Source organism: Notolepis coatsorum, assembly GCF_963971535.1.
Source record: "Notolepis coatsorum genome assembly, chromosome: 11".
Taxonomy (NCBI): Eukaryota; Metazoa; Chordata; class Actinopteri; order Aulopiformes; family Paralepididae; genus Notolepis; species Notolepis coatsorum.
In genome coordinates, this window is record NC_140175.1 from 112,637,137 (window position 1) to 112,647,366 (window position 10,230).

The window sequence follows — 10,230 nt, forward strand, 5'->3', positions numbered from 1 at the left end:
GTCCATAGATATCTATAGAACACTAGATAGCTTGCCCGCGCTGCCGGCCAATGGAGAGCGACGTCACTGAACCGCCGCCATCTTGCCAGGGGCAGCCTTGAGTGAGAGTGAGTGAGCTGCACAGACAAAAATACTCATAACTCGCTGAAATATTGACGGATTTACAAACGGTTCGGTTTATTACAAGCATTATTAACGTGGCTATGATTCAAGCGGTTTGTAAAAAAAAAAAAAAAAACATCTTTAATTTTTTTTTTATAAGTATGCAGTATCAACTACATCTTTGATGTTTATAGCAAACCAACCCGTTTGTAAATCCGTCAATATTTCAGCGAGTTATGAGTATTTTTGTCTGTGCAGCTCACTCACTCTCACTCAAGGCTAACTGGAGCAAGATGGCGGCGGTTCAGTGACGCTGGTGACTCCGCCTTAAGCTATCTAGTGTTCTATAGATATCTATGGGCAGCGCGGGCAAGCTATCTAGTGTTCTATATATATCTATGATGTATAGGGTCCAGCTGCAGACTCGGAGAAGCTTAACTAACGTCACTGATGCGAAGGGGAAGCGTGACGTCTATACTGTCTGACTAGCTGGACACAAGCCTCCTGTACAACATTACGATCTGTACAGGTAGTTTACCATCAGGCTGTGAAAGTTCTGGACAGGAAAACAAACAGCCACCACCATTGTTATAGCATAGCAAACCAGAACCTACTGAGCTGGGACAATCTTGTCAAATTCAAAGATGCCTGCCTTACCTATAAAATCCTACATGGCTTGGCTCCTCCCCCCCTCTGTACTTTCATAAAACAGAAAGCATCTGCTGATAGATATACCAGGTCTGTAGTCAGAGGGGACTGTGTAGTCCCAAACAGGAGGTCTGCTTTTAGTCAGACAGCCTTTTCCGTGAGAGCAGCCCACACCTGGAACAGTCTGCCAACACGGCTCAGGGAGTATCAAAGTTACATCTAATTTAAAACTAACTTAAAATCATGGTTGAGAGATGGTCAAGTGTGCGACCATTTTAACTGAGGGGTTGTATTTTAATGTATGTATTTTAGTGTATTGTAACCTATACTGAGCCCCGGATCTTCTACAATCCTAAATCCGCCCCTGGTCACACGATTGGTGCACATGTCACATGACCAGAAACGTCAGTGGCCAATCAGATTCGCAAATCGCACAAATTTGTTGTGGAAAGTATAGAGGCGAAAGGGAACTCTTCTTCTTCTTCTTCTTCTTCTTCTTCTTCTTCTTCTTCTTCTTCTTCTTCTTCTTCTTCTTCTTCTTCTTCTTCTTCTTCTTCTTCTTCTTCTTCTTCTTCTTCTTCTTCTTCTTCTTCTTCTTCTTCTTCTTCTTCTTCTTCTTCTTCTTCTTCTTCTTCTTCTTCTTCTTCTTCTTCTTCTTCTTCTTCTTCTTCTATGGGGTTAATGGTAATGGCCGTTATTTTTATTTGTAGCCGCAGTTTGCGGAGACGCTCTCTGATTGGCCACTGACGTTTCTGGTCATGTGACATGTGCGCCCAATGAGCTGTGTCTTTGCCCATTTCCGCCTCGAACAGCATGCAAACTACCTAACGCCTAGTTTATCACTGGTTAAGCTTAGGCGACTCTTTCGAAGTTGGTTAAGGTTAGAGTTTGGAATCAGGGCTGGTGTTCTATCGCCCTGCTCTAAGACAAACTCTAAGCTTAAAGGAAAACGCCAACATTTTGGGAAATTAGCTTATTTGCCATCTTCCCTGGAGTTAGACAAGAAGATACATACCCTTTTCTTCTCTGTGCGTGCATTAGGCTTAGGGAACAGCCGCTCCGTTAGCGTAGCTTAGCTTCATCACTGGAAGTAGGTCAGACTTGTACCCTGACGTTCCCTACAGTGCCCTACAGTCACGAAATACACTCCAAATACAACTCCAAAACGTTCCTGTAAACATGTTGTGACCTGTGTATTTACCACTTGGAGAAATAAAAAATAATTGAATTCGACAATTACATTTTCTAAGCAAATATACTCTGAACAATCTTTTGCCAACCACTCCTCTCGGGGCGCAGTCAGTGATTTCACGCAACGCAGTGATACTTACTAACGTGATGCCGTGTTTGTTTACATTCTAATTTCATTCAAAGGATCCGAACCGATTGAAGTTTATGGATACCATGCCTTCAAATCCTCTTACCTTGACGATTAAAAGCCTCCCCAATTTAGAAAACAGTATTTCCGTTTATTTTGTACATAATCTAACGTTAACACGAACCTAAACTAACTTTAGGTTAGTTGTAACGTTAGTTTAGGTTCGTGTTAACGTTAGATAATGTACAAAATAAACGTATTTCCGCTGCTATAGACGTCGCTCTTTTATTTTGGAACCCCTCGACCGGAAGTTATTACTGTTCCCTAAGCCTAACGCACGCACAGAGACAACAAAGGTATGTATCTTCTTGTCTAACTCCAGGGAAGATGGCAAATAAGCTAATTTCCCAAAATGTTGGAGTTTTCCTTTAAAGTGAGCAACACGTTTCAAGTTCAAGTTTCTTTAATAGTTGTCATACAGAAGTACATAATACTTTTATACAAAATGCTTCTTACTGTTACGCTCCAGAGACTGTGCTAGACAAGATAAGTATGAAATAAAATAGTATAGCATGTAAAATAGAAGTAAAAATAGAAGTCACAGTGTTCAGTATAGACATATGTACAATGTTTGATGCAGAATAGAAGTAACTGAGTTACCATACAATATACAATATACTATGCAATGTACTAATATACAATACTATATAGTGCAAAGCAGAAATGGGATGAGGTACAATTTAGGTATAATTTACAGTAAGGTGTACAAGTTGTAGTGCAAATCCTTTACCAATAAATATAAAGTGTGTTTAGGTGTGGAGAGTGGGTGCTGTGTGCATTTGATGGTTGTTGCATAGTGTTTATTGTTCGTTGAGTAGCCTGATGGCCTGGGGATAGAAGCTTCTTCTGAGTCTTTCCGTACTCGCCATGAGACTCCGGTATCGCTTGCCTGACCGCAGCAGTTCAAAGAGGCAGTTGTTTGGGTGGCTGGAGTCCTTGATGATTCTCTTAGCCTTACCCCTGCACCGCTTGTTGTAAATGTTCTGGAGGGTGGAAAGCCCCCCTCCAATTGTGCGTTCGGCTGAACGTGTCACTCTCTGTAGTCTGCTTCGGTCTTGTGCAGTGCTATTCCCAAACCAGGAGGTGATGTTGCCAGTCAGGATGCTTTCTATTGTACATGAGTAGAAGTTCTTTAGGATCTTCTGACTGACTTGGAACTTCATTAGGCGCCTGAGGAAGTAGAGGCGTTGTTGTGCCTTCGTCACAACACTGTCAATGTGTGTGGTCCATGTCAAGTCCTCGGATATGTGGGCTCCGAGGTACTTAAAACTGTTCACTCTCTCAACCGGTGCCCCGTCGATGCTGAGGGGGCTGTATTCCCTGACCCCCGACCTCCTAAAGTCCACAATCATCTCCTTTGTTTTGCTGACGTTCAGGGAGAGGCTGTTCTCCTGGCACCATCCCGCCAGGACCTTGACCTCTTCCAGGTAGGCCCTCTCGTCATTTGCAGAGATCAGGCCCACCACTACTGTGTCATCAGCGAATTTGATGATTGTGTTGTTACTCCGCTGAGCCACACAGTCATGTGTGTACAGGGAGTAGAGGAGGGGACTCAGAACACAGCCCTGGGGGGCCCCTATGTTGAGGGTGATGGATGAGGAGGTACAGTTGCGAAACGTAGTTTCGATCGTATTCGTATTATAACATCTGATTACAATCAAGAATCAAGAGGTTTATTTGTCACATACTACATACCAGGGCATACAGTGAAATGCGGGTGGCCATGCCCGCATTGATTGTGCAAAATACAATAATAAAATAGGCATAAAAAAAAATACCATCCATGAAAAAAAACAAAAATTAAAAAGACATGCTAGGTTCCTGAGAAACTGGTTCCTATATACACTTCTATACAATTTACAATGTTAACTCTTAATGTATCTAAACTATACTACCTCCTTCTTTTAAAGTGACTTAACACTTAGTTAGTTAGTTGCTCAACTAACATTAACCTTTCAGATGAAGAACCATAAAAGTCTGAACAATTAATCTGTGATCATCCACATTTATGCTGCTGTTATGTTTATGTTTTTGTGGGGTCAGGTGCAGGGCTGCGCTCCATCAGCTCCTCCATTCTGAGACCAGGACAGGACTGGGAAATGTCTCCTTTGCATCCAGGAAGTCTGCCAAAAGGCTGGAGGAACTTGATGGCCTTTTGGTATTCCTCCATCTTGTGCCTACTCAGAGGGCCAGTGCCATTACTGGGTGGTGAGAGGACATGAGGTCAAACCAATGGTTCACATGCACAAGATTACAAGATTACAAACATCACAAAACAAACTGGTCAGACTACTACTTGACCTTACCCCTAGAACCCACCTCACCCCTGCCCACTTTGACAACCTAGGATGGCTTAGAGTAGATGACAGAGTACAGCAACTTGCAATGGGCCTGGTCTACAAGATACACTATACCAGTGGTTCTCAAACTTTTTACACCAAGTACCACCTGAGAACGTAGCTGGCTCTCCAAGTACCACCATATGACCGGCGTTAAAATACAGTCTATTCAGCTATGCACAGTTCACGCAGGAGGCAAATGTATTCCTAATACCATTATTTATTGTTAACTTTTGTCAGACACAGCCACAATGTACAAAGGGATAGCACTAGAACTAGCAAACGCTTCCACACAACGCATACAATGCAAGGGGCATTGAGAACATAATAACTAACATTCTCACATAGCAAGTGAGAAAATTAAGAACTGTATTTCAGCAAATGTACTTAATTCTCTCTCTCTCTCTCTCTCTCTCTCTCTCTCTCTCTCTCACACAGCAAGCAATTGTCCGTCATTCTTTCTCACACACACACACACACACACACACACACACACACACACACACACACACACACACACACACACACACACACACACACACACACACACACACACACACACACACACACACACACACACACACACACACACACACACACACACAATTATTTGGTTACAAAAACTTAATTTCCTGCATTCTGGTGCAGGACTTTTTGAATTTTTACCCTTTAAATGCCAGTGTTTGTGATGGGCATCACAAATTATTGTAAAAAAGAAAAGAAAACACATATTCAATACATTTTTGAATGTTTACCCTTTAAATGCCAGTTTGTGTGATGGCATCACAAATTATTGTTAAAAAAAACACACAAAAAGTAAAATATTTACAATATATCAAATGCAAAGTACATTTTTCTGGGGGGGATTATTACAGGCTAGGCATGTGTCAATGATTAGCAGCAACACATATTTTGATGCATTTTTTGTAAAGTCAGATTTAACACCAACTCTTTTCAGAAAAGTGGGAGTATTTCATTTTTTATCTGACATTACAAGAAATCTAAAAATAAATGGTTATGATCAGGGCTGAAGTTGAATTAAAGATTTATGACTGTTTAGACTGCATTACTCTCTGTCACAGTGATCTCCTGGTTGTTCCCCACTTAGATTATCTAACTATCGCGCTGCCGCAACCAGAAACACTGGCCTGGCCTGCTTCTAAGTTCAGTGGCCTGACTGCAAAAAAAAAAAAAAAATGAATAATTTAGCTTTTTTGGAAATGTTTTCAAGTACCACCAGCAGTACCACCAAGTACCACTAGTGGTACGCGTACCACAGTTTGAGAACCACTGCACTATACGACTAAGGTACCCATGTACATGTCAAAATACTTCATCATCATCATATGTATATACTCTGTCAGGATCTATGGGTATAGTACTGTATATTTGAATACCGTTTATGTCACAAATGTATCAGTACTAAATACCTGTATGTCCCTATGCCATAAATGTCATGTATGTTGTGTATGTCATAAATGTCAATATGAATTGAAAATGGGGGACCCTGATGTAAACAAGACAAACATCTTTCTCTGGTCTGCATCCCCTTAACAATTGTGTGTATTGAGCCGTACTGTATTGTACCCATTCTGCAATCTGTTAAATAAAGTTTTCATTAATTCATTCCAGGAGCCATGCTGTTGTCTGGTAAGATGGGGGTCGTTGTTCCTGCTCCACCATTAATTTCAGGCCAGCACTTGTTGCAAAGAACCCGGACTCCCACAGCCTCCTCCCGTATCCCTCTCCCTCCCACCGTAAGCTTTTCAAACATGCTGTAACTGTGGGGGACACTATCATTACTATCAGACACTATCATCTCCGTCAGGCCATCTACCTTCAGCTTGTCAAACACCTCCCCTAATACTCTTGGTTCCATCTTTATATGTTACAATCTGAAATGATGATATGGTATTGTCAGTGTTACAGCGAGGGTGTGTATGCTAGTCATTGAAATATTATATAAATTACAACTTTACGTTATTCATACCAACCTGTCTCATACCCAGGGCCCCGTTCCTCGTACCTGGATAACTGAGTTAGCCGGATAACTTCCGGGTAAGTCTGACTTAAGCCGGACTTTCCGATTCCCCGTACCTGGATTGTTCAAATCACCATGACAACAGATCCAAAAGTTTGAGCCTGGTCGAAAGCAGAGTTTAAGTTCAAGTTAGCCGGATCAAGCAGAGCCACGCCCCCGCAAAGAAAGTGACAGCTCGTTTCCTGAAATTATTCCCACAGCCTAGGATCTGCGTTATACCATTCTGAATTACGTTTTTGTGCTCCATTCTTCCAGAGGGGTCTTTTGAAATGTAAAATAGACCCAAAATGCTGATACTAAATTCACTTTGTCCTAAATAATGCACGTTATATATACCGTGGCGCTCGCTCTGTGCGATGTACACATTATAATGGTTATTTTAACAACGCGCAGCATTGCAAATGTGAATCCCGCGGGGACATCCTTAATGATTGAAACCTATCGCTCGTTCGGCTCGGATTCCCTTCATATTCTCCGCTGTGTATGAGGAGCGAGGAAGGAGAGGAGCGCCTGGATTCTGTTTCATTCAAGCATAGATTGAAACGTTATGCGTGGATTGTGGCCACACCCTCGCAAATAATGCTTTTCTTTGCCAGTGGTACCTTTCTGTACACCGTAGGCGATGCGGAGAACATCAGCAAAGCCGCTGCATGCCGTGCTGTTCGCAAAGTATATTTGGCCTTGAAGACGTTCATGGATGACTACATTACATTCCCTGGCCGTGTCCAAGTGAATGTAATCAAAGAGGGCTTCTATGGAATTGCGGGTAATTGAGTTATTCAATATTCCACCATTTAATTAAAGTGCATTTATATATCACTATTACTTACGGAGCTCATTATTATTATGCAGAGTTTCCAAATGTCATTGGCGCAGTGGACTGCACGCACATCAAACTCAAAGCACCCTCTGGCCCAAACGAGGGTGATTTTGTGAATCGAAAAGGCTTTCACAGCATTAATGTGCAGGTAGGCCAACTTATGACAATTCCCCTCAAATTACATTGCTATAAAAGCAATCATATTTGTTTTAACATAGGGGTCATCATGGACCTTGCAATTGCCTGCTGTATGGCCAGGGCCGCCTGGGAGAAATGCGAGGCCCTGTGCGAGATTTAACGCGAGGCCCCCCCCCCCCCCCCCCCCCAAAGGTAAAAAGAAAAAAAAAATTATATATATATATATATATATATATATATATATATATATTTTTTTTTTATACAGTCAACATATTCTTAATTAATAGCGCAGCCCGAGGCGGGGCATGATACAGTCAACATATAGCAAAAGAGAGAGCGAGAGAGAGCTCCCGTTCTACAGTCAATATACAGTGTACAGAGAGAGAGAGAGAGAGAGACACATTGGAAAGAAATTGAAATGCTATTTGGCCCTAAACAGAGAGTACACAGTGGCAGAATACCTGAGCACTGTGACTGAAGATCCTTGAGCACAGCCTAGCCATCGAGAAAGGCCGCCATAGGCAGACTGTGTGTGTTAGAAAGAGAGAGAGAGAGAGAGAGAACATGTGTGTTTGTCATGTGTGTGTGTGTTAGAGAGAGACTAGAGCAGGGGTGGCCAACCAGTCAGAGACTAAGAGCCACAAAAAAATTACTGTGGTACCACAAAGAGCCACACCATATACCAGCGTTTCTCAACCTTTTTTTTCAGTCACGGCACCCTTCATGTGTTTATAGGTCTCACCCTCTGGCCTCTGAAGTTGCTAATGTCTTTTTTATTTGGGCCTCACAGGGTTAAAAGTACCCTGTGAGACCCACGGTTGCAAAATTACAAAATCACTTTTAGCCATTTAAAAAAATAATGTTTATTTAAAAAATGTTAAAGGGGAACTATTTTTACTATTTCTTTCACTATTTGGGCACTTTTACACAATTCCTGTGAGTCTATGGAACACCTAGGTTTTTTTCAAAAAAAATGCATTGTTTTGTATTTCTAATCAAGTACTAAAAACCGCATTTTTCTACCTCAAGATCTTAAGCCGTTTTGAGGCTGGGCTCCAACCACTGTGTGGCCTGGTGCCAACTGCCACATCACTTGCCACATTATTATGCAGCTGAGAAATCTCTGACATCACAGATATGCACATTTTCAGATGACTCAGTTCAGTGAGGGTGAATATTGTGAGAGGAGAATTGGAAGAATTCGCCAATATGAGAATTAGAGACATATATCCTATTAATATAAGTCCACATAGCTAAGAAACAATGGTAAACACTGAAAAAAGCCATTTATAAGATAGTTCCCCTTTAAGCACATGTATAGTCAATTGGTCCTGTTGTTCAGCCTCACAATGCTATTTGATAGTAAATGTGTTTATATGTCCCACCCTCTGGCCTCTGAAGTTGCTAATTTCTTTTTAATTTGGGCCTCACAGGGTTACCTCTTAAGCCCGAGATATACAGTAAAAGTGTATATTTTCAGCATTATGTTTGTTTACCAATTATTTTAACTGTTATTAGTGAAATATAAGATTATAGAAATCTCAGGGCATTGAGTCGGAAACCGGCGCATATTGACAGGAGCAAGTGGCACAGCCAAAAGTGAGTGTAGTTTTTTGAAGGAAGAGACTCAGGGCTTTCAAATTTCGAAAAACTACCCTACCCAGCTCACACCAGCCCCTGTCAATCATCTGACTTCTGGATTTACTTTTTAATTTCTCTTATTTTTTGGGATTATCTCCCACAAACCTGAACGTTATTGCCATAAAACAGAACGCAGTTAGTTTCTCTACCTTTCTGTGAACGTCTTGCAAAAAACGGTGTTGCAATATGATGAAAAATGGTGGAGAAATTTACATTATAAAAAAGATGGCAGAATTCAGTACTGTATCTACAAAACCTTCTGTTTAATCATCTTCCCTTTATTCATTTGCTTAGATTTTTCAGGTCTGGTCAATTTTAGCATGGTGTTATTTACAGTCAAAGATAAAACATTTTTTAAATAGAATTGATATTCTCCTTTGGTTCATTACAATTTACTCAAGCCTAGTAACAGACACACTATTTCTGACACTGATCCATATATGTCCCTAGATTCAGATACCAAGAACATGCAAATGGACCATTTAAAAAAAAATTGTAAATGTTTATTCTACGTCCTTATGGAATGAGTGACATAAAAAAAAAAAGTAAAAAAAAAAAGGTAAAAAAAAAAAAAAAAAAAAAAATGTTTATTTTTTTTATGGATGGAAGAGCCGCACATTGACGGGCAAAGAGCCGCATGCGGCTCGCGAGCCGCGGGTTGGCCACCCCTGGACTAGAGCATGTATGACAGATTCAAAAGGACAAAGATCAACACTTAAATCCAAGAGAGAGAGAGAGAGAGAGAGAGAGAGAGAGAGAGAGAGAGAGAGAGAGACACATTGGAAAGAAATTGAAATGCTATTTGGCCCTAAACAGAGAGTACACAGTGGCAGAATACCTGAGCACTGTGACTGAAGATCCTTGAGCACAGCCTAGCCATCGAGAAAGGCCGCCATAGGCAGACTGTGTGTGTTAGAAAGAGAGAGAGAGAGAGAGAGAGAACATGTGTGTTTGTCATGTGTGTGTGTGTTAGAGAGAGACTAGAGCATGTATGACAGATTCAAAAGGACAAAGATCAACACTTAAATCCAACAAGAAGAGGGTATACCAGAGAAACCAAAGCAGCAAGGAGCCAATGGCCGACATCAGCTAAATAGGCTAGCCAGGTACTGTGACACCAGGC